Source organism: Ovis canadensis, chromosome 6 (assembly GCF_042477335.2).
Source record: "Ovis canadensis isolate MfBH-ARS-UI-01 breed Bighorn chromosome 6, ARS-UI_OviCan_v2, whole genome shotgun sequence".
Taxonomy (NCBI): Eukaryota; Metazoa; Chordata; class Mammalia; order Artiodactyla; family Bovidae; genus Ovis; species Ovis canadensis.
Window position 1 is genome coordinate 133,151,909 of NC_091250.1, and position 23,580 is coordinate 133,175,488.

The 23,580-nt window shown below is 56.2% G+C and overlaps 1 protein-coding gene across 7 annotated transcripts in view; it reads right to left on the reverse strand.

Moving 5' to 3' along the window:
• The window catches only part of NSD2 (nuclear receptor binding SET domain protein 2), a 75,706-nt gene extending 56,429 nt beyond the window's left edge, over window positions 1-19,277 (reverse strand). For 2 of the 7 annotated variants that reach the window (XR_011257913.2, XM_069594919.2), the window contains exon 1: window positions 19,065-19,154. The gene's annotated coding sequence lies outside the window, so the exon portion shown is untranslated. Of the gene's footprint in view, window positions 1-4,674; window positions 4,765-12,585; window positions 12,675-17,844; window positions 17,885-19,064 lie in introns of those variants that run through there. The other 5 variants (XM_069594922.1, XM_069594921.1, XM_069594920.2 and 2 more) reach the window with 5 other exon arrangements.
• Between the last annotated feature and the right edge of the window lie 4,303 nt (window positions 19,278-23,580).

Sequence of the window (23,580 nt, forward strand, 5' to 3'; positions counted from 1 at the left end):
ACGGCATGGGTCTAACAGGAGCAGAAGACAGTAAGAAGAGGGGGCGAGAATACACAGGAGAACTGTACAAAAAAGAGCTTCACAACCCAGATAGTCATGATGGTGTGACCACTCACCTAGAGCCAGACATCCTAGAATGCAAAGTTAAGTGGGCCTTAGGAAGCATCACTATGAACAAAGCTAGTGGAGGTGATGGCATTCCAGCTGAGCTGTTTCAAATCCTAGAAGATAATGCTGTGGAAGCGCTGCACTCCATATGCCAGCAAATTTGGAAAACTCAGCAGTGGCCACAGGACTGGAAAAAGTCAGCTTTCATTCCAATCCCAAAGAAAGGCAATGCCAAAGAATGCTCAAACTACCGCACAACTGTACTCATCTCACACGCTAGCAAAGTAATACTCAAAATTTTCCAATCCAGGCTTCAACTGTCCGTGAACCGTGAACTTTCAGATGTTCAAGCTGGATTCAGAAAAGGCAGAGGAACCAGAGATCAAGTTGCCAACATCCACTGGATCATAGAAAAAGCAAGAGAGTTACAGAAAAACATCTATTTCTGCTTTACTGACTACACCAAAGTCTTTCACTGTGTGGATCAGAACAAACTGTGGAAAATTCTTCAAGAGATGGGAATATCAGAATACCTGACCTGCCTCCTGAGAAATCTGTATGCAGGTCAAGAAGCAACAGTTGGAACTGGCTATGGAACAACAGACTGGTTCCAAATAGGAAAAGGAGCATGTCAAGGCTGTATATTGTCACCATGCTTGTTTAACTTATGTGCAGAGTACATCATGAGAAACACTGGGCTGGACGAAGCACAAGCTGGAATCAAGATTGCCAGGAGAAATATCTATAACCTCAGATGTGCAGATGATACCACCCTTATGGCAGAAAGTGAAGAACTAAAGAGCCTCTTGATGAAACTGAAAGAGGAGAGTGAAAAAGTTGGCTTAAAACTCAACAATCAGAAAACTAAGATCATGGCATCCAGTCCCATCACTGCATGCCAAATAGATGGGGAAACAATGGAAACAGTGACAGATTTTATTTTTTAGGCTCCAAAATCACTGCAGATGGTGAGTGCAGCCATGAAATTAAAAGACACTTGCCCCTTGGAAGAAAAGCTATGACCATCCTAGACAGCATATTAAAAAGCAGAGACATTCCTTTGCCAACAAAGGACCATCTAGTCAGAGCTGTAGTTTTCCCAGTGGCCGTGTACGGATGTGAGAGCTGAACTATAAGGAAAGCTGAGCACCACAAGAATTGATGCTTTCGAACTGTGGTGTTGGAGAAGACTCTTAAGAGTTGCTTGGACTGCAAGGAGATCAAACCAGTCCATCCTGAAGGAAGTCAACCCTGAATACTCACAGGAAGGACTGACACCGAAGCTGAAACTGCAATACTCTGGCCACCTGATGCAAAGAACTGACTCATTTGAAAAGGCTCTGACGCTGGGAAAGATTGAGGGCAGGAGGAAAAGGGGACAGCAGAGGATGAGATGGTTGGACGGCATCACTGACTCCGTGGACATGAGTTTGAGGAAGCTCTGGGAGCTGGTGATGGACTGGGAGGCCTGGAGTGCTGAAGTCCACAGGGTCGCAAAGAGTCAGACACGACTGAGCGACTGAACTGAACTGAACCCCTGGACCACCAGGGAACTCCCGGACTGCACTTACATGAGGTCCCGAGAGTAATCAAATTCATAGAGACAGAAGTGCTGATAGAAAGGCAGCCTGCAAGGGAATGGGGGAGAGAGAAGAGCTGGTGCTCAACTGGAACCAGCCTCCGTCTCGCGAGGCGGGAAAGCCCTGGAGCAGGCGGCAGGAACGGGTGCACGGCGACGCGGGCGCACTCGGTGCCCCGGACGCTGCGCGAAGACGGGGAAGGCGGCGCCTGCGCACGTGCACGTGTGAGGCACGTTCTGCTTCCAGGGGGTTTACATCCCTTGGGGTTCCAGGAGAGACTAGCAAGGATGGGGAAGGCGATTTTCAGAAGGATAACGATGGAGATTCTTCCAGAGATGGAGCTAAACTTCAGCATTCAGATCAAAAAGGACACCCAGGGTGCTGAGCAGAATAAAGAGAAACAAATCAGTACTTAAACACTCACTTTTGTGAATGTGAAGGACAAAAAGAAAATCTTCAAACCTAAGTCCCCGTAAAGAATAAGTTAGTGGACAGACTTCAGCCGAGGAGAGGGACAGAAACACAGGCTTTGTGCGGCCTCGACTGAGAGAAGCAGATGGCGGAGCCTCTCCAAGTGCTCAGGGAAGAGAGAATTTCTCCTCTAAATTATTACCAAGCATGAGCCAAAGTGTATATTCAGACGTGCAAAAACTAAGGCAGTCTAGTATTCACATTCCTTCCACAAAAGGAACGCTGAAAGGCACACTAGAGCAAAGCTACAAGCCCAGGAGGAGAAGCAGGGTGCAGGGAACAAGTGGGGAGGGGGCTTAGAACAAACGTGAGGCTTCTTTCTCACATTTACTTACACTCCTTACAGAAACCCCAACTAAAAAGACCGTCAGGAATTTCAGGGACTTCCCCGGTGGTCCAGTGGTTAAGAGTGTGCCGTGCAACGCAGGCGATGAGGGTTTGATCCCGGGCCGGGGAACTAACACCCAGCATGCCACGGGCCAACTAAGCCCACGCAGCCCACATGCCTCAGCCAGGGTCTGTGCGCCGTAACAAAAGATCCCACACGACGCAACAGAGATCTGACGCAGCCAGATAAACAAGTCAGTATTTTCAAAACAGAATGGCAAACGAAGGGTCGGTCCACAAGGACAAAGACAGCAGACGAGCCAGTCAGGAGGGCGGCCGCGGCGAAGCTGAAGGGGAGAGCCACCTCTCCAGGAGGGAGCTGCTGCTGCTGCTGCTGCTGCTGCTGCTGCGGCTGCTGCAGGGAGGCTGGCGGCTCAGGGCGCCCCTCGTCTACAAAACCTTTCCCTTTTAAAATGTCTAAAAACAAAATGCAACACAGTCATTATAAAAGAAAAGGAAACCGTGACGCCGTTACAGTGGAGACTGAGACCGTGTTAGTTAGAGCAGAGACTAACAGCTCCGAGTGACGAACGGTTTCCCAAGGGGGCTGAGGGGAGGGTGGGGGGAGCCGAGCATCGCGTGCGGCCTCGTGTGACAAGCTCTGAAGATGGCGCAACCCACTCCACGCACATCACAGATGCTCCACGGCAGGTGCTGGCGCGGCAGGCGGCTGGGGAGGCCACACGGAACGGGGGCGGGGGGGGGGGCCACGATGAAGGGCAGAGCACCACTCTCCAAAGAAGTGCCCGGATGACCGACCAGCATTCAGAACCAGCCAGTGCGCACAGGCCCGGTTCCAACATGCAGAAGCAGAGCAGTAAACAAAGCACACACCTTGTTCTTGGGGAGCTGATACTCCAGAGGGGGCAACAGAGGGTCTAAAGTACAGACGAGAGAGGGGAGGGCCTGGGGGAGGGTGCAGGGGTGGCGCAAGAGTGTCCTCCCTGCGCTCAGGACGCCTCCGCGCCCGCCCTCCCAGAGCTCCCAGGTGCAGCTACAGCCTGCGGAGCCCATGCTGCGACGCTGAGCCGAGTCCCCGGGGGCAGGCTCAGTGCCGGACAGCAGGCAGGCCTCCCCCAGAGCCCAGAGAGGCACCAAGCTCGTCACTCGTACGGAAGCAGGAGAGAGACAAACGGAAAAGTCAAGTCTGCAGGCACGACGGGAGCAGGCACACACACTCCCTAACACACCCTTGCTTTCCAACATTTTGCACAAGTCTCCCTGGAACAGACTGGTCCTGCCTTCGCGGAATGACCCCAGGACGCCCCGTCTCAGGGGAAAGAGCTCCGTGTGGAGCACCGGGATCAGCATGGAGTCTGCCACAGAACAGGGGCTGAGGAAGCAACAGCTCGTCACCCTGACAGACTGTCCACCGAGAGGCTTTACCTACAGAATGGAGGACTGACTCACAGCCAAAGCTTCGCTCCCTCTGCACACAGTGAGGCCTTTATGACGGACCTGCTCCTCGTTCTGTGCTCACTTCAGGGATGCGCAGCACACAGGCCCGCTCGAGGCCAGCCCCGGGCGCAGCCACCCGGGCGCACTCTGCCTGTGGCCCGTCCCTAGCCTTGCACGGACACACAGGCCGGCGCCGCCCCCGGCCCCAGGCCTGCTTGTCCTCTCTTCTCCGTGCAGAACGGCAAATCTCAGGACCCCTCGCACTCTGCCAGGGATGGAAAACGGAGCAGCGGCAGCTGGGAACAATCAAGACGTCCCCCAACTGCCACGAGAACCAGCAATCCCACTCCCAGGATCTACCCCAGAGAGAACTAAAAACATGTTCATACAAAAACTTGTACAAGAATTTTGACAAAACAATTTTTAAAAAGGAAAAAAAACACCCAATGTCCTAACAACTGATAAGCGGATGGAATCAGAAGGGATCTCGACACTCCTGGTGCCCAGCGGTTAGGACCCCATGCTTCTCCTGCCAGGGGCCCAGGCTTGACACCTGGTTGGGGGACCTACGGTCCCACAAGCCGCCTCGCGGGGGGAAAAGTGGACCCTGCCATACAATGGAGTATACAGTCATAAAAATGAAATACTGACACACACCGTCACACGGACAAACCTCAAGGCTTCAGAAACACCGCTGAGCTAAAGAGGCCAGTCACAGAAAGCCACTTACCACATGACACCGTTTCTACGGCACGTCTAGAACAGGAGAGTCCAGAGATGGAAAGCAGAGTGGTGGCTGGGGGCACGCAGGAAGGGGGGTGACTGCTCAGCAGGCACTGGGCTCCCTACTGGGGTGACAAAACATTCAGGGCTTAGACAGTGGTGATGGTTACGTTAACACTGACAATGTACAGAAAACCACCAAAGTATACACTCCGAAAGAGCTTAACCGATCAACTTCATGTCAATTTTTAAACTATCAAATCTGTTGTGAGTAGGAAAGGCTTCGTTCCCTATTCCTATATTAAAATGTATCATCCACATATCTGTAAGGCATCTCCTATTTCCCCTCTAAACTGTGCCTTACAAGGCATATAGCAGGGCACACTGGGAGCAAGACTGAAGACCAGATCAAAGTCCCAGCCGCCCCACCCACAGCCTGGCAGCCAGTGGGAGAAGTGGAGTGCACTCAGACAACGGGGGCGCCGGAGCGGGCGCTCCAGGCGGCAGACTGCAAAACAGCCTGCTGAGGCCACCTACCAGGACCCTGCCAGTGGGTCCCAACCCATCGGCCCTCGGCGAAGCCCCCGCCCAGAGCCCCGCCGGCAGCTCCTGGACCTCCACCTCAACAGGGGGCCTGCATCCTGCATCGAGGGCCATCGGGCATCTGGGGAAAATTCAGCTTGAGAGTTAAGAATGTAAAAGCAAACGAAAGCTAGGGATCTAGAGGACACACTGGAGGGCAAGAGAGAAACCACCAAGCACACACACTTGTCCTCCAGGGCGGCACGCCCAGGCGCCTCCAGGAGGAGGTTAGGCGGCTGGCGGCATGGCAGGGAGGGACTGTCACACTACACTTTTCAACTCTGAGGCACGTGAACATATTATCTAATCATAGTTTTTCTTTCGATTTTTAAAGGAACATTGTGAAAATGTAAAGATACTTCCAAAATAATTAAAAAATCACTGCTCTCTTTGTAACTGCATTCCACAACCACTAAGGGGACAGAGAGACCCGGGTATCATGGCTCCTACAGAGCTGCCAGAGCAGGGGAAAGGAGGGATGGAGGCAGGAAAGGAGCCGGAAGGAGAGGAGAGACCAGGGGAGGAAGAAGAGGACGGTGAAGGGCCGCAGCAGCCCGGGGCAGAGAAAGCGAAACACCTGAAGGCCGCGCTAACGAACCACCCGCGTGGCACGAGCTCCAGGGACAGAGGAGTTTAAAATTCTGAGAGAGACCGGAACCGACATTTCTCCACAGAAGACATACAGACGGGCCCCAGGCACGGGAAGACGCTCAGGAAGCGCAAATGGAACTATAATGAGCCTGCACCTCGTACCTGTCAGAACGGCTATCATCAAAGAGAGCCCACGAGCGCTGGTGAGGCCACAGGGAAAAGGGAGGCCTGGCACACTGCCGGTGGGCATGTGAGCCGGTGCAGCGACTGCAGGGAGAGAACAGATTCCTCAGCCACAGAAACCAGAGCTGCTGTGGGACGCAGCAAGCCCACCTCTGAGGGCGCACCAGACGGAAACGAGCCCAGACGCTGAAGCGTCTGCAGACTCACGTTCTGCAGCACCGCTCCCAACAGTCCACACGCAGAGAGGAATGGAAAAAGAAAATGGGGTTTAGGGACTTCCCTGGTGGTCCAGCGGCTAAGACTCCACGCTCCCAACGCAGGGGGCCAGGGTTCGATGCCTGGTGGGGAAACTAAGACCCCTTATGTCACACAGGGGCCGAAAAGGAGGAGGGGGCGTATGCGTGTGGTGGAAGACTATCCCGCCATGAACAAGGAGGTTCTGCCACGCGCACATGGGTCAACCCAGAGGACGTTCTATAAAACGGCGCATGCTCTCTTACACGCGAAATCTGAAAGAAGCCACACTCGTACAAGCAGAGAGAATGGGCGGCTGGTTGCCAGAGGCTGAGGGGCGGGAGGAACGGAGAGCTGCTGCCAACGGGACGGACGTGCGCTTGTGAGACGAGCAAGTTCTAAAGACACACAGTCCAGGGGCTATCATCAGAACACCCGGCTTCACACCGAAACTTGCTGGGAGAGAAAACGTGAAGCACGCTCGCCCCCACACACGCCCGGGAACTGAGGGCGGAGCCAGGTGTGCTAAGGCTGTCAGCGGCCGCTTCCCAGTGCGTGTGGGGGTCAGATCCTTACACCGCACACGGGTTTCCAGCTCTAATTCTCTCCCTTCCAGCTTCACTGAGATGTGTGCAGTCATGCAGGACCGTACGGAGTTCAGGGCTTCCCAGGTGGCACAGTCGTAGAGTCCCCCTGCCAATTCAGGAGACGCAAGAGACTTTGGGAAGATCCCCTGGAGAAGGCAATGGCACCCTAATCCAGTATTCTGGGCCGGAAAATGCCACGGATGGGGGAGCCTGGTGGGCTGCAGTCCAGGGGTCATGCAGAGTGGGACGCGCCCGAGCACACACACGCGCTGTGTAAGCTGAAGGTGTGCGGCATGACGGATACACACAAGGAAATGACGTCCACAGTAAGTTCAGTGAACGTCCATCACCTCACAGACACACGCGATGAGAATCCGGAGGGCTCACTCTCAGCCCCCATGTATGGCGCAGAAGTGCTGATTTTATGCATCACGCTGGGCACTGGACACTGGAAGACTGAAGATTTTATTTGTCAATTATACCGTAATAAAGCTGGGGAGAAATAGAAAGAAGTGGAGTCAGGATTTCTAAAAATTAGGGAAGAAATAAGATACCCAGAATCAAGAGACTGAAAAGACCCACTGGGCACTCCACAGGATGAAGACAGAAGAGACCACGCGGTTCGGGGTAAAGGTAGGTGACAGGCCAGGATCGGCGATCTTGGTAGCATCAAGTTATCTTAAAATAGGAAAACACCCATGAAGACCCCCCAGTGATGAAGCAGTACCGTCAGATTTTCCAGCTATTTTCATTTCTGGCCACACTGCTCAGCTTGTGGGATCTTACTTCCCTGACCAGGGACTGAACTCATGCCCTCAGCAGTGAAAGGACAGAGTCCTAACCGCTACACCACCATGGAATTCCCATCTTCAGTTTTTTGAGAGAAACTATTTTCAATCTAAATTACGTCTCTAGACAAGCTATCAATCAATTTTAAGCACAGAACAGATCATTTTGGCATGCAAGGTCTCTAAAAGCGTTGCCTCCCACACTTTCTGAGAAAACCCCCAAAAGACGCACCACCAAGACACGGAGGCAAACCGCGGGGACATGAGACCTAAGGGGTGGGTGGTCCCCGCAGAAGACGGGGCGCCTGCAGCCGGGCACGGGTCTAGGAAGGCCCGTCGGGAGCAGGAAGACAAACAGTTCCAGCAGACAGGCTCCCCAAGGGAAAAACGCGTATCTGACCATCTCCAAAGGCTTTGTACACAACTCATCTAGAAAACCTGAGCCTGCATTGGTAACAGATGCATGGAAAACTAAGCAAATAGAAAAAGAAAAACAATTTACTAGGAAAGTAGTGTTCAGCTAAACAATATAACAATTAATAAATATTCATTCAAACCAAAAATTGTTGGAATTCCCTGGTGGTCCAGGGATTAGGAATCTGCACTTTCACTGCCAGGTTTAATCCCTGGTCGGAGAACTAAGATCCCACAAGCCTTAGTGCAGCCAAAAACAAAACAAAATTTTAAAAATAAATAAATAAAAACTGTTAAAACTGTGATATATTAGGTGGGAGGGGGATTATGGGGGGACACACGTATACCCGTGGCTGATTCATGTCAATGTATGGCAAAATACCATCACAATAGTGTAAAATAATTAATCTCCAATTTAAATAAATTTTTAAAATTAAAAAAATAAAAGAGTCAAACAAAACCTGTGGCATATTAAAGATGGCCAAAACTTCTTTGTCATTCCCCTACCAAGAGATAAAGTCTATTTCTCCACATCCTTGACCCTGGCCCGGGCCTGTGGCTGCTCCCAGCTGCACACAGCAGGAGTGACATCAGGCGGGAGCCGCCTCACCTCTCAAAGGACCGGCAGGGCTTCCCTGGAGGAAGCCTCTGGGCTTCCCCTGTGGGGCACGGGTCCAATCCTTGGTTGCGGAATCTAAGACCCTGCATGCCACACAGTCAAAAAACAAATCAAACGCATCCTTTTTTTTAAGGTGTTTTTATGGATAAATAAAAGGCTTGTCCTCGGGGGAGCTCCTCGACGGCCGAGTGGTTAGGACTCTGGGCTGTCGCTGCCGTGGGCCAGTCTCAAGCCCGGGGAGCGGACCTGAGCTCCCACAAGCCGCACGGGGCAGCCGAGAAGTCAGCAGAAAGCAGAAGGACTGGCAGCTTCACTTCCCGCAGCAGGACGCAGCCACCATGCTGCGAGGAGGCCCAAGCTGCCTCCAGGGCGGCCCGTGCCAGGGGGAATGGCGGGCCCGGGCCAACAGCCCCCAGCAACGGGCACCGCGCGAGTGACCCAGACCGACGGCACGCCGGCAGTGACAGGCGGGCCCTGGCACGCAGGCCCACACTGCAAGACTGTAAACACACGCACACACGGCCGTGCTCTCAGCCACGCGCTCTGGGGCAGCGCAGCAGGAAGGCACAGACAGCCGGACACCACTGGACTCAGGAGCCCGGGGAAGGGGAGTGGGGCGGAAAGACGCCAAATCCTTACCTCCTGAAGACAGAGCTGCACACGTAACACACGGGCCTCAAAGTTCTCAACTCCATCAAACAGGCAAGTGTTTTTTAATAGATATAAGAAACAGTTGAAAGAGCAGAGCAGCTGTCTCCTTCGAACAGTCACCTAGACTGCTGCATTTTGTTCTGACCCTCACAGAGGGAACTGTCTTTAGGGCACCTGTTTCAGTCCGATGAATGAAAAGCAAACAGGAAATACATACCTAAACATTTGCTGGTAAGATTACAATTATCTAAGATTCCTCCCACTTTTCTGATTCGTACAAACCTTCCATGGAACGTACTGTGAGCACAAGAAAGAAACGCTCTGGCTGCACCAGCTGCTGCGGCAGGCGGATCTCAGTTGCGGCGCGTGGGCCGCCACGCCGGGCCAGGGGCGGCCGCGGCCCCGACACTGGGCGGGCCGGGTGCGAGCCACCGGACCCCCGCCCAAGTCCCTGGTCGTCTAACGACTACTGCCGCGTGAGCTTCCTGTTTCGCCTGGATGGTCTGTCAAGGAACTGCACGCCCTCGAAAAGAAGCTTCCCATAAACTCTAGGCTGGAATTCACAACTGTTTCTGCTACCTCACTCCGGTGCTGGGAACTCAGAGGGAGGGGAGGGGAGGAGGCGCCAGGCTTCAGGCACCCGCTGTAGACGGAGCGGCTCGGACCCTCTGCCAACGGCACTGCAAGCGCCCCGGGGCCTGAGACACGCACGCGGGCTCAGCCTCCGCGCCGCACAAACAGAACACGGTCGCGTCTCCAAAGAAGTCATAAGAAGCTGAACTTCCAGAAACAAATACTTTTTTATACAGATTTCAGAACTCAACAGAAGAGAATCCATAAACTGTCAACATGAGGCCTAACCCCAAGGGGTCTTCCGCAATCAGGGACAACTTCCGAGGCAGAATAAAGAGGGGACTCCTCAGGGGCGCACCCTCGGGGTCTCCCTGAGCTCCCCTGCAGGCACTGTTCCCCCAGGCCACCCCCTCGCACCTGAGGAAGAGCAAAGAGCCTGAAGCCGGCCAGTGCTCCCGTCCCAGAACCCGAGCTGCAGAGCAGTCAGAGATCTTGGAACCTCACACTAGGCAGGGCCCAGGCTCCGAGTCACACAGACAGGACCCCTGCAGGCCCGGAGCAAGCTGCCCCACACGGATGTGCCCAGGGTCCCTCAGTGCCCACTAAGGGCCCATCCAGGTGGTGCTGTCCCGGGGGCACCATGGGGAACAGGGGCGAGGGCCGCCAGCAAGGAGCCTCCATTCGCAGGGAAGGCGGGTGGGGGACAGCAAGCCGGGCGTCAAGACAGAAAGGGCACAGTGTGGGTGTCCCGGAGAAAGCAACCTGGGGGTGAAGGCGTCGATGAGAGCTTTAAACATCCCTCTTCAGCCTCGTCCTTGTTTCTGAGCCTCGAACCCAAGTAAATGGAATCTTACAAGAATGGATGTTGTTCGGACAGTGAATAGGCTTCCGTCTGGCTTTGTCAAACAGAAACTCGGGCGTCACTGACACCCTCCCCACAACCCACGGGCCTCGCAGCTTGACTGCAGGCCCTTCCCACTGACTCCTCTGCAGAACCTGCGCCCCTCAGCAAGGCCGCGCCAGGCCTGAGTGCTGGGCCTTCGGGGAACTCCAGGCAGAGTTCTCAGCGCGGCCCGCGAAGGCGGCCACCTGCCCGGGAGCTCAGGCCTGGGGAGGCAGAAGGTGGGCCCCAGCCCGTGCTTCTAAGACACTCCCGGGTGGCCCATGCAGCCAGTCTGGGGACCAGGCCTGGGGGACCAGGTTACCGGGCAACGACCTGGCTCACCCCGAGGCTTCCTTCTCGCTCGGAGCACGTACCCGTACGCTGCCACCCGGGAGCAGGGCCGCGGGAACGTGGCCAAGCACGCAGCTCTCAGGGCTCCACAGGCCACGCGCCCCTTCCCACTGTCAAAAGCAGACCACGCAGCCACACCCAATTTCAAGGCGGGCAGGCTCCCAGTCCTATGGGGCGCTCAGAGAGCCATTGGGAAGACTCACGCAGCCAGCCAGGGCACACAGGCCGCCTCCCACGGCCTCGCCCCTAACCCTCCCACCACCAGCTCACAGACGACCCTGAGAAACGCGCTCTCCAAAGCAAACAGACGCACATTGCCCACCCACACACGCCCGCCTGAACCCGCAAGGCCTCACGCTCCTCTGCAGATGACAATGCTCCATGCAGCCTCGAGCGCGGCCCCCGCCCACAGCCTGCTCTGCACTCAGCGCCCTCCCCTCTGACCTTCGGCCCTCTCCTGCCACGGGCTCTCTGCTCCCCTCACCACCTGACGCCGGGCCCTCTTCCACGCTCGGTACCGGCCTCAGCCTCCAGGCAGGCATGACGCCCGTGGATACACAGACCAAGCGCAGCAGAGCCTGCACCAAGTCTCCTTCACGCCTTTCCCCCTCTGTCACGGAGACCACGAATGCACGAACCCGCTCCGTGTGCCAGCCTGTCCAGCCGCTCCCTCGCCACACAGCTGGGAAGCAAGCCCCAGGCCGTGGCGCACTTTTTGACAGGTTCTGTCCGTGGCTCTACGAGACACAGATTCCTTTCTTAAACAAAACCACTGTAACAGCTGAAAAAAGGAAAGCTCCTCAATGAGAAACCGAGTCAGCGCTCCACTTTCACAAGTGGAACACCGTCACAAATACACAAGTTGTGTTCCGTCTCATCCCCACCTAACTGGCCCGCCCGGGATGCACACAGCCCTGCGGCGGGCGGGCAACCGGCTGGGGTGCCTCCAGGAGCCTGCACGGCCCACATTCCCCTTCTCCGGTAGAGGAGGCCTGTCGCCAGTCCTGCAGGGCCCCGCGCCTTCAGCCAGCCAACGGCGACCCTGCAGCGCAGCTTCCTAGCTCCTTTCCCCACCCCGCATCTCCTGGTGAGTGCTTGTGGGACCAAAGGCCTGATCAGTTTTCAGGTTCGATTATTTGGCAAGACAATTTCACAGATTTTTCAAAGATGTAATCTTCTGTCCACCATCCCTCCCGTTTCAGCCCCCTCCCAGGTCTGTCAAATCCAGGGGACCGAGGACATGAGTCCCGGCTCACCGGTGGAACACGGCCAGTCTCTCAACTCTCCACGAATGAGGCAATGTCAGCAGAAGCGCACAGCCGCGCTACCGACAGAGCGCAGCGGCCCACCCTCCTGCTCGCGTCTCGACGGTCTGATGCTCCAATGTCCCCTGAGAGGCAGCACAGGGAGTTCCCAGAGCACAGAAGCAGAGGCCAGGCCCTGCAAGAGGTCCAGCACTTACCGCCTGTGACTCTGGGACAGTACTTAACATCTCTGGGACGTGCTGCTGTGAGGACTCAGTGAGAGGAGGGAACGAAGATTCGCTGCTCCAAGACACAGGGGGAACCACTCTGCACAGATGGCACCGACTTCCAATCTTTGGGGGGATGCAAACAGGAGGCTCTTATTTCTTTTTCTGCTGTGCGCCCTGGGGGATCTCGGTTCCCCAGGGAAGGACTGGACCCAGGCCCTCAGCAGGGCAACTGGGCAGTCCTAACCACCACACCACCAGGGAATTTCCCAGAAGCTCTTATTTCTAACATATACTTTAATCGTAAAAACCCAGGAATTCAATTTTTATTAAATAAAAATCTTTAGGGGCCTTCTCTGGTGGTCTAGTGGCTAAGACTCCGTGCTCCCAACGCAGGGGGCCTGGGTTTGATCCCTGGTCAGGGAACTAGATTCCATATGCCACAACTAAAAAAAAAAAAAAATCCCCCCAGTACATTCAAATAAATATATATATATACACACACACACATATATATAAATCTTTGGGAAAATAGAAGACTCGGAAGTACGCATATCTCCAAGAGTAGACTCTCAGTTAACACTGGACGCCGCTTGAAGCCCAGAAGACAACTGAGCGCTCACCCTGAAAAGCTCGGAACCTGGACATGTGCAGGGAGAGAGCCCAAGCCGTGTGCTGCCGGGACCTGGCGCTCAGAGGAGCCGCTGACCTGGGAGCATCCCAAGTGCCGCGGATGCAGCTGCAGCGCTGGCTGCGCTCACGGGGGAAGGGGACGGAGCGAGCCACAGGACGCGCACACCTCGAGCGAGGGAGCGCAGCTCATCCCAGGGGCAGCAGCACCGTGCTGAGGCCTCAGAGTGGCTGCGAGGGGCCAGCCAGTGAAGATCCCATGGAAACACAGGGCCCAAGCGCCACGCTCAAGACCAAGGGCTTCGAGTAGGAAGGCACCAGGGACACATCTCAGCTGGTAGGTGAACTCAGTTTCCTTTTTGAAGGAACCGAGGTAAATCAGAAATGAGGCCCACTATCCATTTTACTAGCTCACAGTGAGATAAAAAACGGTGCCCTCTCAAATCTTTCAAAACGTGAATGTTAGGGTCACTCGGCCCTTCCCCCTTGCCCTCAGAGCCACGCCGGCCCTCTCTGCTGCGCCGGTCCAGCCTTCCTGGAGGCGCCTGGGTCTGGGGACGGCCGCTGTCCTCGAGCGCGGGCCGGCCAGCTTCCTCTCTGGCCTCTCTCAGCTGCCCTGGGCTTCCCCCTCTGCCACCTCACACCAGGGCAAGCACACTCGCACCACTGCCCTCGATCCACACCACTCCTCACACACTGGCCAACACACGAGGGGCTGAGTCTTCATATAAGCAGTCACTGAAGGACTGGCATTCACTCAGGTACTGTTCTAGGCACTGGGAGCCTGACAGTAGTTAAAGCCGAAAGGAGAAAAATCTCCACTGCTACAGACCTCTTGATGCAGTCTGGCGCACAGACAAATAAGGAAAACACCTGGAATGTCAGAGGATACAAGCTAGGCAAAAGAAGCGGAGGCAGATGGGTAGGGCCAGACAGCAAAAGGACATCATAAATCAGGGGTCAGGGTGGTGCCTGAGAAGGGAAGTTTAAGCAAAGACTTAAAGGCAGGTGAAAAGCCAGCCAGGCAGGTGTCCGAGCAGAAGGTGCTGCAGATGCAGGGGCCGGGCCGAGCGCGGCTGCAGCGCTTCAGACAGGCCAGAGGCCAGCGCGGCTGAGACAGAGGGAGGGTGGGCCGGGAGGAGGCTGGCCACGCACCCAGAGCTCAAGACACACTCCCGAGGGCTCCCGAGGCAGGCAGGGGCTCTGGGGCCACCTTCTAGGAGCGAGGTGCATGATGAGAGCTGAACGAGGAGGAATGCCCGCGGAAGCCCGCGGTGCCCACACAGGCACTGAGTGAGTCTATGCGCGTGTGCGAGGGCCACAGGGGAAAGCGGAGGCAAAACCGACCGAGCAAAAGCCAAGGAAAAGCTCAGCCACAGCAGAGGGCTGAAGAGACCGGACGAGACCAAAATACGGAGTGCAAGAGGGAGCTCCCACGGCCATCCAGCGGTTAGGACTGCAAGCTCGCACTGCCAGGGACCCCGGCTCAATTCCTCGTTGGGGAACTGAGATCCCACAGGCTGCACAGCACAGCAAAAAAAAAAAAAAAAGTGCAGTGAGAGGCAGAAAGAACAGCGAGAGACTGGTCTTGAACCCCAAAGGGCCCTGAGATCCCTGAGAAGTGGGCTCCCACAGGAGCACACGCACATTTTAGAAAGACAGGCAGAGCGTGGAGAGCTGGCTGAGGGAAGAGAGCTGGAGTCAGAAACAGCCCTCCTGACCTGTCAGCCTCCGTAGCACCACGGCAAACACAAGCGAAAGATTACTTAGAATGTTTAACACTGCTGATAGAAACATACCCTTAACAGCGTAACAAACGTATTTCATACCACTGATTCTTTCTGTGACAACCCAGTTAACTTAAAAATTGAGCTCCCAACTCCTTCCAGGGAGACAAAACATTCTTCTCTCCACACTCAACAGGGGAGTTTCATCACTAGGGCTGTTGGGCAGCAGGCTGGCACTCAGCTCAACCACCACTTAGCAGTTTCCATCCTTGTATACCTTGTTGAAAGTATTAAGTATTACAGACATTAAGGCGCTCCGAAAAATTCATCTTTGGCCCTTTGCTTTCTGGAAGACAGACTCAAGAACAATACTAATTTGAGGTATCTTGAATTTTTTAACTGGCAAAGCAAATCTCATCAAATCAATCAGCTCCTTCAAAAGCTATACTGTAACCCATAGACAAGTGCAAAATGCTGACCAGTCGCTGGGGTAACTCATTCCAGTCTTTTTCTCCCCTAAATAATAAGTTTTACCCTAAATAACAATTCCTGAACACAAAAGTAACAAATCACATAAAGACAGTTTGCAAAGTATAAACGTAACCCTCCGGAGCTTCCATGTCGCCTCCTGCTTCTGTGTGTCTTATCTCTCTCCTTTGCCCAGGGACAGGGAGGGAGGCGCGGCAGACACGTCACCGCCTGATTCATCCTGGTGGTACATACAGGTCTGTTCTGCTACTTGTTGTATTTATATGTTTGCAATATTTCACAGTTAATTTTTATTTAACATTTGAGTTAGCTACAAAGACAAAAGGAAAAGAGAGGAAACAGGCCTTCCTGGCAAACAGTGTCTCGGCTCCCCAATTAAAGCAGGGAGACCTTAAGCCAGCCCCTTACTTTCCATATTCAGTTTCTTCCAGAAGGGCCCTTTCTGCTTCACCATGCCTTACAAAAAAGAGAAGCAGACAGGCCACATGCTGGCATTAAAATGGGCTGCTTGTCCCGAGTCATAAGCCTGTTTACTCAGCACTCACTGAGCGCCTGCCACAGGAAGGCATGAGCAGAGGCCAGTTCGCCCGAGACTGTAGGAATCCTCCCTCCAAGAGCTCACCCAACAGGAAGAAAGGCCACATAAGGCCACTAAAGGGCTGGGTCCTCTGTGTTCAAAGTGGGAGGACAGGGCTTCCCAGTGGGTAGGAACCTACCTGCCAGTGCAGGGGATACAGGTTTGATCCCTGGTCCGGGAAGACTCCACATGCCTCGGAGAAATTACGTGACAAACTACTGAAGCCTGAGCACGTACAGCCCACACTCCGCAAAACGAGTAGCCCCTGCACGCCACAACTAGAGAAAGCCCGTGCAAATGCAAGGAAGACACAGCACAGCCAAAAATAAAAATAAAATTTAAATAATAAAAAAAATTTATAGCAAAGACAAGCAGTGGTCCACACACAACAACAGTCCATGCAGAGGCCTGGATCAGGACAGGGGACCACATATTTGAGGAACCAGGACCCATTTACTGCAGCCGGGCAAGGAGTGAAGCTTAGACGACTAAGAGGCTTATCCAAAATCGCATACATTCTATAGCCAAGCATTATATCCAAACAAAAAACAAAAGTCAACCAACCAAAAACCATATACCAGAATATGTAAGTAAAAAGCTTAATAACTTCAACTCCCACTGATTAAATGTTCACTTAGAACTCAACTGTTTCCTGAGAAAGCTTATTTGTCTAGATTAAAAATGGCAGGAGAAAGTAAATGCGGAACTTTAGCATCACCTTACCACATGCCTGTGTGTGTGCAAGGACAACCCCAATCTCATGTAGCAACATTTTATTAGAGTTTTCTATCCCCTCGCCAGCACTTCTTAGTAAATGTAACTTCACCTACTTTTACCAGTTTTAAACTGAAGCGTCAAGCCGTAAAAAAGGAACTAGCTAGTTCACTTGCGCCATGCGAGTGAGCCTTTTAAACCTGGACTGCCTGGAGGGGCCTCCCTGGCGGCTCAGTGGCCCAGGATTTGCCTGCCGAAGCAGGAGACACGGGTCCCATCCCGTCTGGGAAGATCCCACGTGCTGCAGAGCAACTGAGCCCTCGCGCCACGACGAGCGGGCCCGCGTCCCTCGGCCGCGAGCCGCACGAGCCAAGCCACCTCAGTAAGCCCGCGCCCCGCAGCTCAAGGGGAGCCCCCCCCCCCCCACAGCCAGAGAAGGGCCTGCGCAGCAGCAAGGGCCCAGCACGCCCAACCTGGACTACTTCCGGGAGGAGAGGTCATCTGAACAGGTGGCCGGCTTGGCCCACTCTTCCCTAAGCCACAAGGTCTCTAACCCCTAACATGTGAGTCTCGCAATTCTGACTTATTCCTCATTTGAGTCCTCACATTTAAGCAGGTACTCTTTTAACAGCCCTGTTTAAATCGGCTGAATAAAAACCATAAACATAGCAGTCACACATGGCAGCCTGTTTAACTTATTGTTTTGTTCTGTTGTGTCTCCATAAATTTCAAATTATGTTAGTTTAGACATAACATGTATCACAAGTGTGCACACAGAGTAATAAACTGCCCATCTTTTTTTTTTTTTTGGTAGTGCCACACAGCATGTGGGATCTTAGTGCCCTGACCAGGGATCACACCCATGGCCCTGCCCTGGGAGCTACGAGTCTTAACCACTGGACCACCAGGCAGTATCAAGCCCATCACTTTTTGAAATTCAGGAAGTTATTTTTCTGATACTTTTAAATTGGAATGTTCACCACTGGAATCCCAGCCCACCCTGATCCATAGTAATGCAGTCAGAAGGTGAGGATTTTTGTATTATACGGATCAGAATTCTTAAAAAAAAAAAAAAAGCTTAAGAAACTCACAAACGTGCAGAAAAGTACTCACTTTACCAACCACTGGCCCAAAACTGAAGGCTGCCGAGCATCTGAGAAAATGGAAGAAAAGAAAAGGAAATGACTCAAAGTAATCGTGCTTAAGGCATGAGTCCTCTTCACTTCCAGGCGGCAGTTTAGATTTGAACTCCGGTCGGTGGTGGGGCGCCGGAGCACGCACGGAGCACACCAGGAAAGGGCTGCGCTCCCACGACTGGTTTCCTCCGAGCTACTGGCTGGAGTGGTGCTTTTTCATGTTGCTCTGGTCACACTGAACACATGTAACGAGGACATGGAAAACATTTGGGAAAATGAAAGCGCTGCATAAATGAGATGGCTCCTAACTCATCTTCCATCTCGACCATCTCATTTTAAAATACGCAAAATATGAGGGTCGGTGTTATCAACGCGCAGTGGCAGCGTTAACTTTTTAAGTCGTTGGGCGATTAGGGAACACGTATCCCGGCGTTTAAGTCATTTAAAAGTCAAGGCCTTAGAGCGCGGGGTTGTCAGTCCTCAAGAACTTCCCTAACCTCGCTCTGAAGTCCCCCGAACCGAGTGGGTCCCCGGTTCTGGGACGCGCGCACACGAGCCCCGAGCCCTCATCACCTGCCTAAGAAGCGCTAACTTGTCAAGCCTGTGACCGCTCACGCCCCGGCCCCGGCGCGGACACCGGGGAGAGCCGACGGCGGCGGCACCGGCTCCTGTGCCCTCTGCCCAGGCTCGAGACCCGCGTGTCTCAAATGCCGAGATTTTTCTTAAACTGCCCTCTGGCGAGCGGGGCAGAGCCTGCCGGGCGGCCGCGGCCGCTCCATCGCGCGCGCCCCCGGGGCCCCGGGGCGGTGGGGGGGTGGGAAGCACCGTCCGGCCGAGCGCGGGCGGCGTCCCCGCGCCGCCACCTGCCAGGCCCGGGGCTCCCGGCGCCCGCGCTGACCAACGGCCGGCCACCCGAGTGTCAACCGGCGCCTCGGCGGACAAAAACGCGGCTCCCCGCGGCCCCGGCCGCCCCTCCCGCCGCCGCCCGGCCCCGGCCCCGGCCCCGGCCCCGCGCCTCACAAAGGCCGGCCCGGCCCGCTCGGCGCCGCAGCGAACAAAGGCCGGCGGCCCGCGTCGGGCCGGCACAGGTGCAGCCGCCGGCCGCCGGGCCCAACATGGCCGCGCCCGCCCGGCCCCGCCGCCCCTCCGCCCTCCGCCCCTCGGGCCCGCGGCGGCTGGGCCGGCGGCGCCAGTGACCTGTTGTGCGGCGCATCCTCCGGCGGCGGCGGCTCTCGGGCGCGGCGGCTCCGGCGGCGGCGGCGGCGGCCGGGAAGGGGGCCGGGGCCGGGGCCGCGCGGGGGAGGGAGGCAGGGCCGAGGGAGGGGAGGGGGCGGCGGCGGCGGCGGCGGGCGCAGCGCGGCCAGGCCGAGGCTCTCCGCGCGCGGCGCCGACCCCGCCCCCGCGCCTCCCGCCCGCCGCCGCCGCCGCCGGGCCGCCGCCGCCTCGCAGAAGCCGCGGGAAAGTGCGCGCCGCTGATTGGCTGCGGCGCCCGCGGGGCTGCGGCCGGGCTTTTCAAATCCGCGCGGGGCGGGGCGGCGGCGGCGGCGGCCGGGCGGGCGGGCGGGCGGGCGGGGGCCCCGGGGCCGGAGGTCTGGGGCAACGGCCTGCCGCGGGGGGCCCGAGGGCGCGGGCCGCGGAGGGGGGCGCGGGCCCTGCGCGGGCCGCCTCAGCCTGGCGCCGGGCGCGCGCCCCGCTCCCGCTACTCGGCACGGGCGCGCGCCAGGCGGCGGCTCAACTGAAAGCCCGGAGCCCGGAGCCAGACCCCTGAGCGCGCGCGCGCGCGGTGACGTCACGGCCGCGCGCCCAATCGCCGCCGGCGAGGCCGCCCCGCGCGAGCGCGGCCCCGGCGGCCCTCGAGCCGGGACGTGGGAGGTGGCGCCCTCCCGGCCGCCCCGCGCGCCCTGCGCAGGGGGTCCGCCCGTGCTGGCCGCGGGCCCCGCGCCCCAGCGGTCATTCGCGCCCTGGCTCGGGGTCCCAGGCCAGCAGGAGCTCTGGCGGCGGGGAGAGGGGGAAGTGGGTGAGGTACCTGGTCTGGTCGTGCGGCCCGGATCCGGGAGGGCGGAGGTGAGGCTCCAGCCGGCCCTGCAGGCGAATCCCAGCCGGAACTCGCAGGGGAGCTTTGTGGAGGGGGCTCCCGGTGCAGAGGTCCTCGCCGTGCCTGCGCTCCTGGATCCCACATTACAAACTGGGCATAGATGGTCACAAACGGCAGGGCGGCCGGCGCGATGGAGAGGAGGCGGGTGGCTCCTTCCGCAGAATATCTGCAGGGCGAGGATTCAGCCCGTTTCCCCCACCGCCCAGGCTCCTGTCTGACTGGTCTGGATCTGGGGGTAGTGGGGAAATCCGTGGTCAGAAACAGGTCTCGTCTCAGGCCCCAAAACTGCTAGGGGCTTGTGCCATTCTAGTGAGGCTAGGGTGGGGAAGAAGGGCAGGGCAGGCCCAGGAGTGCCAGCCCATGGTCAGGGACCAGCTTTGGGAAGATCACTGTAGCTTGCTGTGAGGACAGTGGGCTGGTACATAGGGTGGACAGAGTGTGCCAACCGGGGCCCTGTTCAAGGACAGTCTTCCCATCCAGCCTCAGCTCGAGAGAGCCACCTCATCGCTGGGCTCCCTCATCCCAGGAGGCAGCCACACGCAGTGTCCAGCTGAAAGGGATTACAGGATTGTTCAACCTTCTGTCCAAGAGCGGTGTGGTGAGGTCCTACTGTGTGCTGCCCCCTTGCAGCGTGCTGGGGAGCCTGAGCTGCCAGAAGAGACACCCCTCCCCCATCTGGCACTGCCAGGACTCATCTCTGGCCACCAGGAGCCCCTGGAAGGTGTCTAGCTAGGTGCTGGCCCGTTCACATTTGCACTTTGCCGTATCTCTAAGCTGTAGGTAGAAGACTAGTTGCCTCTCTGGCTCTGGAATCCTTCCAGGGCACAAGCCTGAAAACTGCTTGCCTCCTCAGTAGCTTTAAATCACGGCAGTACAAGACAGATACCACCACCTCTCTTTTGATTTCACAGATTTGGAATTAGGGCTCCTCTTTAAAAAAAAAGAAAATTGCATTTAGAATAGTGCGATCAACATGTAAATTTATTCAAAACATGAAAGCGAGTGTTTGGATTTTCTTGAAAGTTATTTGGGGCTGGCTGATCTTTTCCCGCCCAGCACAGGCCTCCCTGGACCAGCCCTGCTGTCTTGTGGCGGTCCCGAGCCCTTTTCATCAAATCTGGCCAGCTGGACAGCCCCAGCCCTGCACACTCTGGGGCCTCTGCCATGGAGAGTGTATTTCCCATGATTGGGTCTCCATCCGTGCAGAGGAGAAAGAGGCCCTCACAGGACTGACAGGTAGGCTCCTGGTTGGGGAGGCCCAGGGCCGTGGGAGCCCCAAGCCCAGTGGGCCCAGAGGGCTGCGGGGCACTCGAGGATGTCAGCAGCTGGGGCTGAAGCTTGTTTCAGCCTCTTGGAGTCTCAGTCGCTTCTCCAAATGAAAGTGCCACACTTGGAGAGGAGAGATTACAGAAGACCAAGGGACTGCGAGTCTGCTCCCGATGTGTAGTGACCACACAGGAGAGGATTTCAGAGGGCAAAGCTACCCCTGCTCTGACCTTTTGGGGTTCAGTGGTCCTCCATCTCAGCCCCCGCCTGCTGCCCCCCACCCAGCCTCTCAGACCAAGGCCACGCTGGCAAGGCATTGGGGACCAGGGTACCCCAGGCCCGCCTGCTAGCTCTGGGACCAGCCCAGCAGACAGGACAAGGGGTCAAGCGGAGCTGGGCGTCCCCTGGCCACGAGGTCTGCAGCCAGGCCACCTCTGGCTGCTTGCTGTCTGTTACCACCCACCAGGGCATACAGCTCTAGGAGGCCCAAGCCCCTCCGTGATTTCCATGTGACCGGGCTGGAGCCCACTCTGCCTCCCTGCTACCCCTTGACCCAGGCCCAGGCCTCTCTGGCAGAGCTGCTACCAGAGGCCAAGCCCAGGCCCCTTAGCTAAAGGAGTCCCTGAGCCCCCGTTTGGCTGCCCCATCCCCCACCAGAGCCAGAGTCCCCCAGAGGCCAGGCTCATTGCTGTTTCCATGGGGATGTGTGCACTCTGACCCCAGCCTTTCTCCATCCCTGGCCAAAGAAAGAGGGCTTCCAAGTGGAAACCAGTGGTCTCAAGCTGCCCCTCCTCCTGTGCCCCAGGTGGCCCCTGCCTCCAAGGAGGGAAGGGGAGAGACCCTCCTTTCTCAACCCAACGCAGGCCAGAACCCAGGCCTAACGAGCAGGGGGCCTCCCACCCCAGGCCTTCTCTGCGGCCCCTTCCCAGCTCGGACCTGTGTTCCCTAGGCTGACAGCCTGCCCTTCCAAAGACCCAGCTAGCCTCAGCTCCTGCCAAGCCCAAGCACCACTTCAGCTCCCTGGGCCAGCCCACAGAGCCAGCAGGCCGTAAGGCCCCTGGGTCACGTGGGCCAACCCTCTATTGAGCAGGGCCCCCAGCAGGCCAGGAGATGGACATGGAGACTGAAGCCCTGCTGAGAAGCCCCCCGCCCAAGTCCTGGCTGGGAGGCCCGAGCCAGAGGCCTCCGCAGCTTCCCTGCCCACCTCCTCTCCATCCGCCTCGGGGCTGACCTCTGGGAGGCCCTGAGAAGCCTGCAGTGTCTGTCCTCAGTCTCCGGGAGTAAACCGCAGCCCAGGACAGTGGGCCGGTCCTGAGGGCAACCTCAGAACCATCTTCCCCACCTCCCCACCCCCACCAAAGTCCCCTTCCGGCTGAGGGCTCACCCCTCCTCCTAAGTCCTCCACTGAGCCGGCCGCTCCTTCCCTGCCACTATGCCCCTCCCCCACAGGCCCTTAGCTGCTTACTAGGAATTAGGAGGCAGCTTTCAACCCACCGATTTCTCTTCCTTTAGTTCGTTGTCTGCACCCAGTCAGGGGAACTTTTCTAAACCACAATATGTCACCCACCTGCATAAAATCCTGCTATGGCTCCCCAGCGCCCTTAACACAAAGCCCACTCCTCAGTGAGACTTAAATCCTACCTTCAGGAATGGGGAGGACGTTGAGCTGTGCCTCTCCAGCCCACCCCTCTCCCCAGAGCTTGTTGTTGTTCAGTTGCTCAGTAGTGTCCAACTCTGCAACCCATGGACTGCAGCACACCAGGCTTCCCTGTCCTTCACTGTTTCCCAGAGTTTGCACAAACTCATGTCCATTGAGTCCGTGACACATCCAACCATCTCATTCTCTGTTGTCCCCTTCTGCCTTCAATTTTTCCCAGCATCAGGGTCTTTTCCAATGAGTCAGCTCTTAGCATCAGGTGGCCGAAGTACTGGAGCTTCAGCTTCAGCATCATTCCTTCCAATGAATATTCAGGGTTGATTTTCTTTAGGATGGACTGGTTGGATCTTGCAGTCCAAAGGACTCTCAAGAGTCTTCTCCAAATTATAGTTCAAAAGCATCAATTCTTCAACACTCAGCTTTCTTTATGGTCCAACTCTCATATCCATACAAGACTAATGGAAAAACCATAGCTTTTACTAGAGGGACGTTTGTCAGCAAAGTAATGTCACTGCTTTTTAATACGCTGTGTAGGTTTGTCATAGCTTTTCTTCCAAGGAGCAACTTTTTTTAATTTCATGGCTGCAGTCACTGTCTATGGTGATTTTGGAGCCCAAGAAAATAAAGTCTGTCACTGTTTCCATAGTTTCCCCAGCTATTTGCCATAAAGTGATGGGACCAGATGCCATGATCTT